This window comes from Neolamprologus multifasciatus, unplaced genomic scaffold (assembly GCF_963576455.1).
Source record: "Neolamprologus multifasciatus unplaced genomic scaffold, fNeoMul1.2 chr03_unloc_2, whole genome shotgun sequence".
NCBI lineage: Eukaryota > Metazoa > Chordata > Actinopteri > Cichliformes > Cichlidae > Neolamprologus > Neolamprologus multifasciatus.
In genome coordinates, this window is record NW_028181972.1 from 228550 (window position 1) to 242480 (window position 13931).

Genomic DNA, 13931 nt, shown 5'->3' on the forward strand with positions numbered 1-13931 from the left:
AGGTATCCTTCACAACACTTTGCAGCTCCTCTACTGTTGGTGGGATCCTGATGGAAGAACCAACTTCTCCATTTGGTCATCAGTGATTACATGGAGCTCTATCTCGTTCAACCTAGAATAAAATGTAAAAGGGCAGAGTTACGTTAGATTAAGTAGGGTCAACTTAGTCATTTTCTGCTGCTTCAATTTCAAAACTAGTAGTTTAATTCAATACAATCATCCATCACAACCTATTCAAAATGCATAGTCTACATACTGATCAGCTGAATTTAAGTTGAGGGATCTTCCAACAACTGAAAAGAACACAACATTAATAACAATCGCACTCTCCAAAGTAACAATTTTACACACACAAATTGTTAAAGACAAATTTGAATTAATACTAAAAATTTTAAAGGTGAGGTTCACATATAAAACAATGAAACTCTTTATTAGATTAAAAAGGGGATAGACCCTATTTTCTGTACCGATCTGGTGACAGATCATGACATGAAATAACACTATTTGTGTATTTATATACTGTATATATCTTATCTTAACGTATCATGTTATTCAAACCAACTTTATCCAACAGGAAGAAGCATCGGGGGAACAGGAAACATTCAAACATGTTTACTGTAAGAACTGCACAAAGGAAGGAAACACAATCCTACACACGACCACTTTAAAATGGACATTTAGCTTTTCAAACATCAGCTGCAATAACAACACTGTGCCCATTCTGATCAGAGTGAAAGATTTATAGAGATTTATCCATGTGCTGGAAAAGGATTTGATATCAACATATATGCAGATTAGTAGGAGCATTTTCTTCATATTGATTTAGAGTTCAGTACTAGGAATATGTAGAATTAACATCTGTGTACATGACGAGTGATGAAAATTCAAAGTCAGGCTTTCAAAGGACGTCAGAATTGGAGTCTCTATCTGTGACTGTCCCACAGGAACCTACCTGAGGGATTATTAAAGATCTGTCTATCTAGAAAGACTTGCATTGATTCACAGTGTACAATTCTTTCTAATCTATTAACATCTTCCTCCAAATCCTGTTTCTGCTGCATCAGAAGGGCTCAAACCTCCTGCTGTTTCTACTGGACCATCAATTCTACTTTATGATGATCTTCAAAGATAAAAACGTGAGTTTATTTGTGAACTCTGTGGAATGCGTCTGATGTTTAGTTTGAACCAATCCTGTGTCAGCTGCAGCCACATCATTGCACGCATACAAATGGGTGCGTTCCTGTTTAGACCTGCTGGCTGTCAATGGGCTTCCTTCCATTTCAGACTGCCGGTGGTCGGCTGTAAACTCAACATGGCTCCTGTGTTAGAAGAGACGATGATTTTAAATTTCAACATTTAATAGTTTCTTTCCAACACTGTGGAGCTACCAGCCCAGTATATGTAGCCCACAGTAGATGGAGTTATCAAGCTGCACTGACAAACATCAGGACTCATGTGATCCCTACATGTGGACCTTTCACAGATGATCCAAGTGCAGATTCAACTCTGCATTACATTTGACTTCAGCTGTTACACACTTTCATTTTCTAGCTGTGTCACTTCCTGCTTTTTGGATCAGAGAGTTTATCCATGTCCACAAATGTTTGCTGCATATTTGTATCATCTATATTTCCAGTCTTCATACAGCCGATATTTCATGTGGACTCCAATCTGCCAGCTGCCATCACGTTTTCAGGGTTCATTCAGTGTTGAAATGTAGGACAAACAGCAGCACATGTTCTCTAAATGTTTGCAGTCATTTTAAATGAAGCTGATACTACATGAGACATTTTCCACAGTTATTGTCTTTGAACAGAGAATAATAAAGCCATCAAACATATACAGGCTGTGCAAATACAAACGTCTGTGGTGCATTTGATGACCTGCAGAGGAGAACAAGTCGGGCTTTTCAGCCCTAACACAACCTCTTTGTTCTCAGTACTACAAAACCTTCAAAGGCTGATATGCAAGTTTGCATGAATCACCAACACAGTTGTGTTTGTTTCTAGTATAGTTATAAATAAGCTGATCAAATATCTGCTGACTGATTAGATCCAGTATCTATTACAGATGAACTGGATATCACAGCATGTTGTTAATCCGTCATATCAAACTAAACAGTGTTGCTGGTGTAAATATCCTCCAATAAAGTCAGATGAGGGCTGCTGTTGCCAGGTAACGATGATGTCACACTTCTGATCTTTAGCATCGTAGCGCTCGGAGTCTGATGTTGGCTCATGTGTTGTAACCAACATGATGTTCTACTAGTCACGGCCTCACCTTAACCCACTGATGCTGATCACACAGACCCACTAATAGAACTGTTTTATCAGGTTTATGAATCGTCACCATTAATGTCACATTTAATCAGACACATTTACATTACAAGCTCACTACAACCATTATCAACATGTTAAATTACATATACATCTGCACTGATTTAAAGTATTTTAACCTGATTCATTTTTTCCACCCTAACAGTTCATTCCTCAAATCAAACAAGATATTTGACCCTCAAAAGATGTACCAACAAATAATTTTGCAATAAAATATTTATTCTTCAACTTTTACAAGTGAAATCTAACAAGTGTATTTAAGAGTGAAACCAGAGTGGAAGCTGCTCATATAGAGTCCAACCCAGGCTAAAAGTAAGTTGAGTAGAGCAGCTTCATCAAAGTGTCGGCTCTCTGAACACGGTGCAAGATCGCCATCTGCAGGACAAAACTAGTTTTTCATCGTACTGCATCCAACATACATCCACAGTCAAATTTTTTTTTTCAAAGTAGTGTGTGTGTGTATGTGTGTATATATATATATATGTGTGTATATATATATATATGTGTGTATATATATATATATATATATACAACCCTGCATCACATCTTCTTATAACTGTATTTTTTTCTTGTCTTGTAAATTTGCTTTTCTTTTATTTTTTTAATATTATTTTAACCTGTGATTGTGCAGCATACAGCCCACACAAAGTTAACGAGTGGCTTTGACATGTAAACAGTAAACAGTGCTCCATGTAATACTTGGCTAGATGGCAGTAGCGTGACTCCCCAGTCAGCCTTTGACCAGTCCAGTGTTTCTGTTTCAGTCATTTAAACATTGTGATATCCAGATAAGTGAAATACCCTCCACAGAACAGCAGCATGACTACATGATTTCCCTAATCCGGCGATACAGGAACAGCCGACTGTCTCCACTACTCCACTTTCTCTTAGCATTAGCTATGCTAAGTGTTTAGCTTGATTAGCGCTCTGGCTCGGCTCTACAGCTGCTTTAAGAAAAATAAAGTCGTCTTGTTTGTTGAGTAGGGTTGGGTATCTTTTAGGTTTTATCTGATACCGGTGCCAAACCGGTACTTTTGAAATGGTGCCGGTGCTTAAACGGTGCTTAAAGAATGGAGAACACAAAATTGGTCCAAAAACCTCTCATGTTCAGCTGTTTTTTTGTAAAAAGATAACAATGTTAGCCTTTTCTGCAGCTATAGGGCATATATGGTATCACTCTTGGCTGAAAGCAGTGCTTAAACAATGGAAAAAACACAAACTTTGTCCAAAAACCTCTCATGTTTAACTGTTTTCCACTTTTTCTTTGATCATTTTAACCTTTTTGTCCAGGGTGAAGGGAGTATCTGCCATCAAACAAGAAGACAGCCGCATGTAGCTACGACGGTGTTTGCTAGTTCACCTTACATGCATTAATGTAATAACGTGGTTAGCCTACTCAACGTAAATTACACACGTACAACATTAAGCTACTCACGCAGAGAAGAACAGCTGCTGCTGCATCATCATCCTCATCATTTCTGCTACACTGGCAGGGCTAGGGGCCAGGACTCTCCTCTTCGGGTTTTTGGGGGATGTTGCTAACTCCGGGTTCGATAACAGGCACCACACCCGCAGTAGATGTGCTCGGTGTGAGGTCTCGCAGCAAGCTATCAAATACGGCACATTTTTCGGCTTTTAAAAAAACGCTATGCGTCGCCAGGTGTTTCATCGGTTTTGAGGTGTTACCTCCTTTGACAGTATCACAGTATCAGCTTAAAGCACTTGTTGCAGCTGCTGAGTTTGCATCTTTTGCTGTGAAGTACAGCCAGACTTTTGACCGCTTCGCCTTGGGCATTTTAATCTGTAGCTCTGCTCTAAAAGAACGTACGTACCTGGACCCGCCTACTATCCTCGGAAACGTAAAATGATTGGCTAGAATCTAAAGTGTATCACAGCTCAGGAAAAATAAAGCACCGAAATGTGCGCTGCTTTTCGTTCTGCTTACTACCGTTTATGTCAGAACCGGTGCCATGATGGCACCGGATACCGGTACCCATCCCTATTGTTGAGCAGTACTTTATCAATGTTGTTGCTGTGCAGGTAATTATACGCCTCGGTGCTCTTATAATTACACAATTCCTCGCCAACAACGCCTTCGGAAAATACAAGTCATTAATAATGTGGATGTAGCTAACATCGGGCCATAGTTTAAAGTCATCTACCGTGAGAAGTGATGAGCGAGGCGCTGCTACTGAACTGTTCTTAAAGATTTGTAAAACATCTCTGTGATGAACACACTATCAGCATCACTGACATATTTCATCATTTAAAAACACTTCCTGTCACTGTGGTGGTTACAGTGACATCATGCAGTTTGTGCTTTGACCTCCAGAGGGCGACAAATCAGCACAGACAGAGAGCTCCATTCAAACTTTGCTGCCATCAGTAATAATTCTTCAAATATAATCATCAGTGTTTGAGCAGTTATGATATCAGGGACAATCTAGACATGTGTGACAATACTGAACATGTCACATGACACACCTTAAACATCATGTGATCCACTCTCAGTCTGCACTTTCATTCATGACTTCAACAGGTTGAAATGAGCTTTGAAGAAACATTCAGTGAAATAAATCTTTCATGGATTCATGTGAGCAGCAGATGAACTTTACAAAGAATCAGTGGATTTATCTTCTGTTTTAGATCAACTTTGATCACTTCGAGCCATCTTAAGTCCGTTTGTTCTTCTCACTCACTAACATCTCATATGATTTCAGATCCCTGCTGTTCCAGAGCTGCCCTGTAGGTGGCCTCAGTGTGTCTCACACCATTTACAGATGATTACAGGTCGTTTACAGTTCAAACAGGTCCAACATAAGAAATATGTAGAAAATATCCTGGCTATAACAGTTTGGGTCAAAGTGCAGATGTTCCAGATGTTCTGAGTCTCTCTGTGTTTCATGTTAACATGTAGATGTTGGACCAAAGTGAAGCTTTTTGATGTGACTGCAGGAATGTGAAGTGTAACTCTGAGCTTTAGGAAATGAAACTAAACTGACTTTTTCTCCTTTATTTATAGGAAAGTGTAGGAGAGCAACAGATGAACAAGCGTTACTGTAACAGGAAACACAAACACGTCATCAGAGGATCTTTATGTTCATCATCATCACTGTTTCCTTGTTCTGTCACAAACACACAACACTTCCTGCTCTCTCTCTGATGGCTCTGATTGGCTGTTTCATTCACAGGAGGTCAGGGCGTTACACAAACAGCTTTAACTGCACAACGACACACTTTAAATCATCTACAGACAAACCTGTGTGTTTGATTTATGAGGAAATAATAAAGACGTGTCCACAGCTGTCCATAAAGCAGCTTCTCACACAAACTCTGACACTTCAGCCACTTTAATTCCTGCAAAGCTGCGTAATAAAGAGCTGTGACTGCTATGAGCTGCTTATGATGACTGCATCAAGCTCTCAGCTGAAGCTTCTTTCATTTATTTTAATGTTAATGTCGCCTTTTTAAGTCTGTGTGAGGATTTTAATGACACACATTAAAGGAGCTTCTTTGATTAAAACCAAATTCATGTTGATTTTCAGCCTGAAAAGATGCTTTTAGCGTCTACACAAAGAGACGATTACGCACTCGTTCTGAGAACATCTCCACCTCCTACAAACAAACTCTCCTACGAGCAGCTGTCACAACCACAACAGGCAGAAGACTGGATTTCTTCAGGTCAGATTTCATGCAGTGTGCATAAATTGTGTGTCACAGACTTTGTAGTTCACATTTATGTGACTCGTTTAAATCTTCTCCTCCTGAAAGTGAATCTCTTACAATGTAGCTGTGTAAACTTCAAATATCTGCTCAGTTTATCAAGATATCATATATTTCCAAACGAGCTCCGACGTTTTCGGAGACGTCTGTGACCCGCCAGCTCCATAGCAAACAGCGAGGTCGAGGATTATTACAGCCGGCGAGAACAGCGGACTCCCGGCACATCGTTTCCAACCCCCACCCCCGCGGTATTTTCGCTACTCGGGTTAAGGAAACCCCAAACCCCAGCAGCTGTCTATTGTATTGAGTGTCCACTAAAATAAAAATAAAAGCGTTCTAACATCTCACCTGCTTGTTTTTATTAAGGTATGTACACGTATGTACATGTACACTATTTTTATTAATAGAGATTTCACTACTGAGGTTAAACATGATATATAAGTCACTTAGATCACTTCTAAATGTTAATGTTTGGTTTATTTCAGTGTTTTATTAGTTCCTGAGTAAACCGGTTTGGCTGTGATTAAAGTTAAGCTTCATAACATATTACTCACAGTTAAATTAAGAGGGGACGGCAGTAAAAACTCCGGACCTGTGACATCATCAAGTATGCTGGCGTTCCAAATATACAAATCGCGAGTCTGTACTCCCGTGCAGTCTCGGCAAGTCCAGTCTCGCCGAGAACGCGAGTACGTACTTGCGTACTTAGAATTGAGAAAGGGCCTTTGACTATATTGCTCTATCGCGTTAGCGCATGTTGATGATGTCGTCAAGATGCGCCTTTTTTGGTCGAAAGCATCGCAGCGGCTACAACAATTATCATCTACAATTATGGCGGGCGACAGTCATAGCAAAGAGATGAAGCACTTTTGAAATACGGGGAAAGCCAAAAACTGCGCTTCCTCCACTTCTGTAACATTGATTCATTAATGTTGAATTCTCTCACAGCTGCTCTGTTCCCATGTTGTTACAGTATATTAATAACTAACCTCGTATTGTGGATGAATAATCTCAGTTGTTCTCCTGACGGAAGTTTGGCCCGTGTATAGCATCCTGCTATGCGATTGCATTTGTCCCTAACCACCAGAATCCCTCACGTTAACTTTTATCAAGTGGAAAAAAAGTTAGCGTTCTTCCTCCAGCTTCACTGTGCTAATGTTAGCTAACATAGCTGTGTCGCTAGCAATCACGTAGCACAACATTATATACCAGGTAGTCCAACCTCAGTAACCCTGCAAACGCCACTGCTGTTTAGTTTTCTGTCTTCATTTATGTTGGAAGTGGTAGTTTAGGACCCAGATTACTCCGTGAAGCTCCTCACTACGGCAGCCGTAATGCTCTGACAATCCATCAAGCAGTGCAGCTTACCAAAGTCGGACTAAAACATTTTTTAACAGATTTCTGCAGCCCAAATCAGTTTGAGGTCAGTAAGCACAACCAGAATTCATACATAAGCCACACTCTTGATGCTTCAAATTATACCGCGATATGGATTTTAGGCTATATTGCCCAGCCCTAACTCCCAATTTATTTACAACATTTGAAACATACAGTGTAGCTCAGTCAAAACACCCCAAGGCCAAGTGAAAGTGCTGAGAGGGAAAAGATCATGATTAATGATTTATTTAAACTCATAACTGGGTGCAGCAGCTGAGCTTTGACCTGTGAGCTGCAGCTTAAGCTTCTTTTATGGTTCAGTGTTTAATGTGTAAACTGTTTATCACTGCAGAGACGCCTACAGGCTATCTACTGTTCAAAAGTGAATTGTTATATACAGTGTGGCAGCTGACCTTTGACCTGTGAGCTTCAGCCTATTTGCTGGTGTGAAGTGTTTAATCTGACGCAGCCTGCAGACACAGACGACTGCTGACGGAGAAGAAGCAGAGGATTTTCTCTGTTTCTACACAGACCTGGTCCAGACAGCAGAGAGCTGCAGAGTGAAGATGTTCATGAGAAGAAGAAGCTGAGTAAGTTCAACGTCCTCTTTGAATCCTGGATCAGGAAGTGAATATTTGGTGTTTATATAAGGTTTCTGTCTTTGACTCAGTCTGCTGTTACTTTTTTAGAGAGAAAAGGAGATTTTAGATTAACTGGTGTTCCTGCTGCTCCAGCATTAAAGGACAGTATAGGTGACCGCGCTGATGCCTGTTCATAATTTCACCAAAGCTAATAAACTGTTGGCTAAATGTTCTTGTTTTCAGATGTAAACAGAGGTGAGAGGAGCAGATAATAAGGATTAAATATTATGCTGAATAATAAATTCTGCTAGTCTGTGACATAACTCCCAGCAGCATCACCTCATTTCTTTGACCTTTAACATGAGTTAGCTTAGCTAGCAGAGCAGCTATCTCGGCTGTCTGTCATGTGACCAAGTCAAGTGTGTGGAGTAGACTTGTTAGCATAGCTAGCAGACTGAAAGAAGCTAGCAAACTGTGTGAACACTTTGTAAGAGGTGAGCAGTAAAAAGAAGGATAAGGAGCTCCTCCAAATGCTGATTATGCACTTAACCTGAATTTACTGCTTGTTACATTATATGTGATGTTCAGTCGAAAACAATTACTTAAATTAACATTATTATTATTAGTAGTATTAGTATTATTATTTGTTTATTATTCATAACATGGCTCCCTACTGTAGTGGTTTGAACAGTTGATCTGTGGTTATTGTTTCCCTGCAAATTCAACAATGCGCCTCAATGCAAAGCATCAAACAAATAGTTTTATTATCAAGTCATTCGACCTACTGGATGAATCACCGTAGCTCTGACAGTGAAGCACACTCATTTTTATTGGTAGTCACCTTGTAAGCAATGTTCCCACAATTGCGCACTGTTGGCACGGTCTCTGCGCACAGAAAATCTGTGTTGCACACAAAAAGAATTCTAACCTGAATTGAAATTAAAGTAAATATGTGCCGGTGTTTTAGCGAGCAAAGCGGCTGATGTGGAGTGAAGCCACGTTAATGACAATGTGTACAACCATTGGAGATGTGAGCAGGACAGACGGAACAATTGACGGGAAAAGTGTGGACTTTATACCAGTTTTTAAATTGTGTTGATCGGCCACGTAAAACCAGAGTTATGATAAAATATCTGCAATGTTTGTTTTTCTTCCTGAATACTGTCGTTGTTTATATTTACTGCAGAAAGAAACGGTAAAAACAGCGTTTTATAAGGAAAACGCTCGAAAGCCTGTGAGCAAAAACAACACCAAAAATCCCCACCCTTTCCTATTGGTCAAAAAATGTACCATGTCGACCAATCAAAACATGGCATTTAGTTGTTAAGAAACGGAGTGATGGCGGTGTTTTGAGATGTGAGAGATTTGAGACGTTTAGAGCAAATCTTGTGTAGTTAGTGTGTAGTCAGTGTGTAGTTAGTGTGTAGTTAGTGTGTAGTTAGTGTGTAGTGTAGTCAATAGTTTTGTTGTTGTGTGTCAGAACAATGAGGCGACTGCTGAGTGTTACAGGTGTTACAGCAGTGACACATCTGCTGCTGTCAGGCCTGCAGGTATCAGGCTGTTGTTCTCCTTCATCTCATAGTGGACAGAAATTATTTTTTGGAGCGACACAAATAATTTGTGTGGCATCAGATTTGATGCAGAACAGCTGATTGTTCTGTAAATAGTTTGAAATGTTTTTTTAAAAAAACGCCTTGGCTGCATTTTTAGGTAAACAGCTGCAAAATCCTTTGTTGCATAACTCAGTTACTTTTTTGAAGAAGTAACTATATAATTAACTGTCCAACATTGGTCATTATTTACTGTATTTTGCAGACAGAGTTACAGACTCTCTCCTAGACCACAGACTCATAATACAAGTCAGAGCTTTATAAAAAAAAAAGAAAGAAAGTTGTGTTTTAAAAATTGGAGTTGAAGTTATTTTTCCTTCCAATAGTGTTAACATGCTACACAGGTCATCAACAAGATTGTTTTTAATTTTCATTGTAAGTGGGATAAAAGAGTTAATTAAAAGTAGTCTAACATAAATGCTGTAATTAGATTACTTTAATAAACCGTAACTTGGATGATTCGACGCTGGCGTGACCACAGTGCACACGTCTGCTGTCGCTCACAGTGGATCGCTCAGTGAGTTTGTGTGTTCACTCAGACACATGAAACATTAGAGGGAACATTGCTTGTAAGTGCTTTAAACTCTCATGGATGAGTAAAACTCATTAGAAACACTGGCGAGCAGTGAGTGAATAACAGGTCTGACAGCAGCAGCAGGGTCGATGCTGTCATAGTTTAACGTGGAGTCTGTCTGCACTCAAACAGTGAAGAGCAAAGAAACGTACTGTGATGGTTCTGGGTCCCTTTGACCCAACACTGTGGGTTTCTGTGTTTTGGTGATATTTTGTATTATGGTTTATGTTCTGGTTCATTTACAGTCTTAGTTATGCTGTTGTGTGTTTCTTATATTTCCTGTTTAGTTCCTTGATTATTAGATGTCCTCTGTGTATCTCTGTGTGTGTCTGTGTTAATGTGTGTTTGTGTTAATGTGTGTTTGTGTGAGTCCTTGTGTTCCATTCTGTTTCAGCCCGTCGTGTCTCTCTTGTCTCCTCTTTCTTGTGCTCCCTTATGCTCCCTCGCTCCCTCTCGTTTGCCTTTCCTCCACTCCCCTGTCAAGCTCACTTGTCAGTATTGTGTTTCTTTGTTTCCTGTTTTATTGTGAAAGTCTTGCATTCTCGTTCAGTGTGTTTCATCTTGTTTCCCTGGTCTCGTTGTGTCTAATTGGCCTCAGCTGTGTTCCCTGTGTGTTTTCTGTTCCCTCATCATTGTGTTGTGTATTGAAGCCCTCTGTTTGCTTCTGTCTGTTGTGTTCATCCTTGTTTCTAAAGGCTGTGTTATTCTTTGTGTGTTTCTCTGTGAGTTTAGTTTAGTATTACTTTTTCCATTCAGCAAATAAAGCTGTGTTGTATTAAGTTAACGTCCCACCTATGAGTCTGCATTTGGGTCCTATCCTGCCTGCATACACAGCCAGTTCATGACAAGAACGTTTTTCTAGTTTCTAAAACAGTGAATCTGTGTGCAGTTCTCTCAAACTCAAAGTGTACCAGTGAATGCATCGTGTGTGCTTCACCTTCTGGTGTCATCACGAGTCCAGGCAGACCATCTTCAGAGAAGACAGCTTCTCTTTGTTTCTGTCTGTTAGTATCTGAGTCCAAATCCAAACCTATACTATGATGCACATCTGTGGGCAACAAAACACAAATATGTGACAAAAACCAGTAGGCAGCTGTGCAATCTGAAAGAATGGGACTACATGAGCCTTAAAGTGTTTAGTAAAGCGCTGTGTTGGACTGGTGCTCAAGGCCAGAGTTCAGTTACATCAAGTGTAGCAGAGATTTGTTGCATTTCAGCTGATAATACTTCGATTGATTCACACAGTGTCCAGACCTCTAAAACCATCCCAGGTAACAAGTTGTTCAGTCCATTTAAAGCAGGGGTCCCCAATCCCAGTCCACGAGGGCTGGTGTCCCTGCAGGTTTTACATGTGTCCTTGATCCACCACAGCTGATTTAAATGGATAAATTACCTTCTCAACATGTCTTGAAGTTCTCCAGAGGCCTGGTAAAGAACCAATGATTTGATTCAGGTGTGTTGACCCAGGGTGGGATCTAAAACCTGCAGGACACCGGCCCTCGTGGACTGGGATTGGGGACCCCTGATTTAAAGCTTTGAATGACAGCCATTAAAAGGAACTTCTTTGATCAGCACCAGATTCCTGTTGATTTTCAGAATAAAATAATAAAGCCTTTAATACAATGGTTGATAATTACCAGTTTGATTATTTCAGTCAGAGCTGAATCTGCTCAGAGAAACAGGAAAGAAGAAGTGACACCAAGTTACTTTAATTCTGCCAGCACAAAGTTAAACAGTCACAAACCGTCAGTGTGACGTTACATTAGTGACAGAGTGCTCTTATTTAGTGATGGGCAGATGAAGCTTCATGAAGCACTGAAGCTTTTCATCCAATTGGTTCACCCCAGCACAAAGCATCTTGATTTGCTCTAGTAGGACACCTACTGGACGTAAAAATATTAGTTGGCATGAATTTGAAGAGTGTGGCCTTTTGCACACAGCCTGTAAATGTCAACAACAAAAGGAGTGTGTAAAACATGTATATTGTAGTGATGGCAGTATACTGTGTATATTTATACTGGCAGTATGGAAAATGATCATTTGGAAATGCTTAAAATGGAAATGATCATTTACTGTGAGGTGAGGTGTGGTTGGGGTGTGGACAGCTACACACTGAGGCCTCAGTCCTGCCTGTTCACATTTTATTCTGTAAAAACTAAATTTTCACTGCTTTTATGACCTTTTAGTGGGGAGAATGTAGCTAGGATTTAATGATTTAACAAATCTTTTAAATCCTTTGTCCTCCACAATGCTAAATGGCTGGGAGTCCTCAATCACCATGCTAACCAGGTCTTCATCTATTTGAGATTGTTCTCCTGAGGAAAGACAATAAAGACAAAGCAGAAATATAAATATCACACACGTAACTTATTACAGTTGTATAATATTGTTATATCATTTAGTAACATTACTGCATGCTATATTATCATGACATTTGATGGCTCACCTGGTCTTGCTCCACAATCGGTGTTCCCCCTATTCTCATGCAAAGCTCTGTAGTGCCTAAGCATGGATGAGGTGTTGTTGTTATATCCCAGCTCCCTGGCACATAGCAAACACTTCACCTTGTACAAAAGTAACGACAGCTTAACATGAATTGTATTGCACCATCAGTATTATGAAAATACATCTTCTGTAGAAATTTACATACCTTGTTGGGAGGAATAAGATGAAAATGTTCCCACACAGGGGAGAACATCCTCCTCTTCTTAGCTGGCTCCATTCTCTCCTGACTTTATCTCCTCACTCTCATAAAACTCCAAACTGTCTCCAAACTCTCACTAACCGCAACTCTCCATCAAACACCCACATTTTCAATGAAGTCTGAGGGGTTTATATCGCTGTCATAGCTCGCGGCAAAGTTCGAACCACTTCATGAACCAGTCACGTGGTACAGCTGGGCAGCGAGGCTTCGGACGTCATCATTTTCAGCTCCTCCCATAAATGAAGCAAGCCTCGATACGCGCATCGCGGAAACGTCGCCTCCATTACTCGACACAAGGTTTGAAGCCTCGATACAGAACGTCACATCACTACTGCTTGGTGACATTCGTCTATCCTGGCCTGAAAGGAGACGCTACCGGTAGACTGCAGTGAGAACTGCCAGCCAGACTCTGTCTGTCTCTCTCATCATGGTCACCTAAATGCACAGTAAAGGCAGGTTTTGTAATAAGGCAGATCGCGCTAACATAATATGCACTGTTAGTTGATTATTTACCTGCCGCATTAACGGGAGAGGACGTGCAAACGTTACCGCTGCTGCTGGGTTAAGATTCACGAGTCCGGAGCGAATTAAAAACACGACATTCAATTAAGGTCATCGCGTGTTTTGTGAGCAAATGCTTTTGCATATTCGTAGTGTTTCCTCCCTTAAATGAAATATCTACTTTGCAAGTATTGCAAGTTGCCCTGTTGTCATCCGTTCTCGTAAAGTGTAACCAAACTTTTGAGCGTTTGAGCCGCTTAGGCGCCGTGTTTCATGCCAGGTAAATGACGCTGCGCAACGTGGTGACGTCATTCAGGGCGACTGGAATCGATAAGGGAATCGTTTGCAAAAATGGCAAACAATTCTAAGGAATTGAAACAGTGGGAACCGGTTCTCAACAAGACTCATCATCACATGATCAATGGTGAGCGTCTCTTTCCCTCTCAGGTTTAAATATCTGGGACTCTCCACCGTTTGGTTTTTAGAGCTGAAAAAGCTTCTCGGATGAAACGTCTACAAGAAACT

At 40.4% G+C, this 13931-nt stretch overlaps 1 protein-coding gene and 2 long non-coding RNA genes across 3 annotated transcripts in view; 1 reads left to right on the plus strand and 2 right to left on the minus strand.

The window, feature by feature from the left end:
• The window catches only part of LOC146490472 (uncharacterized), a 191222-nt gene that overhangs the window by 122075 nt on the left and 55216 nt on the right, over positions 1-13931 (minus strand). The window lies entirely within an intron of this gene.
• LOC146490479 (protein NLRC3-like) overlaps positions 7899-13931 on the plus strand; it is a 124431-nt gene continuing 118398 nt past the window's right edge. Inside the window, exon 1 of the mRNA XM_085153181.1 lies at positions 7899-8026. The gene's annotated coding sequence lies outside the window, so the exon portion shown is untranslated. The remainder of the gene's footprint in view (positions 8027-13931) is intronic.
• On the minus strand, positions 11423-13229 carry LOC146490480 (uncharacterized). The gene is made up of 3 exons (XR_014872727.1): positions 12852-13229; positions 12648-12765; positions 11423-12516 (listed from the first exon to the last, which is right to left on the minus strand). It is a non-coding gene; the product is annotated as an uncharacterized LOC146490480 (long non-coding RNA).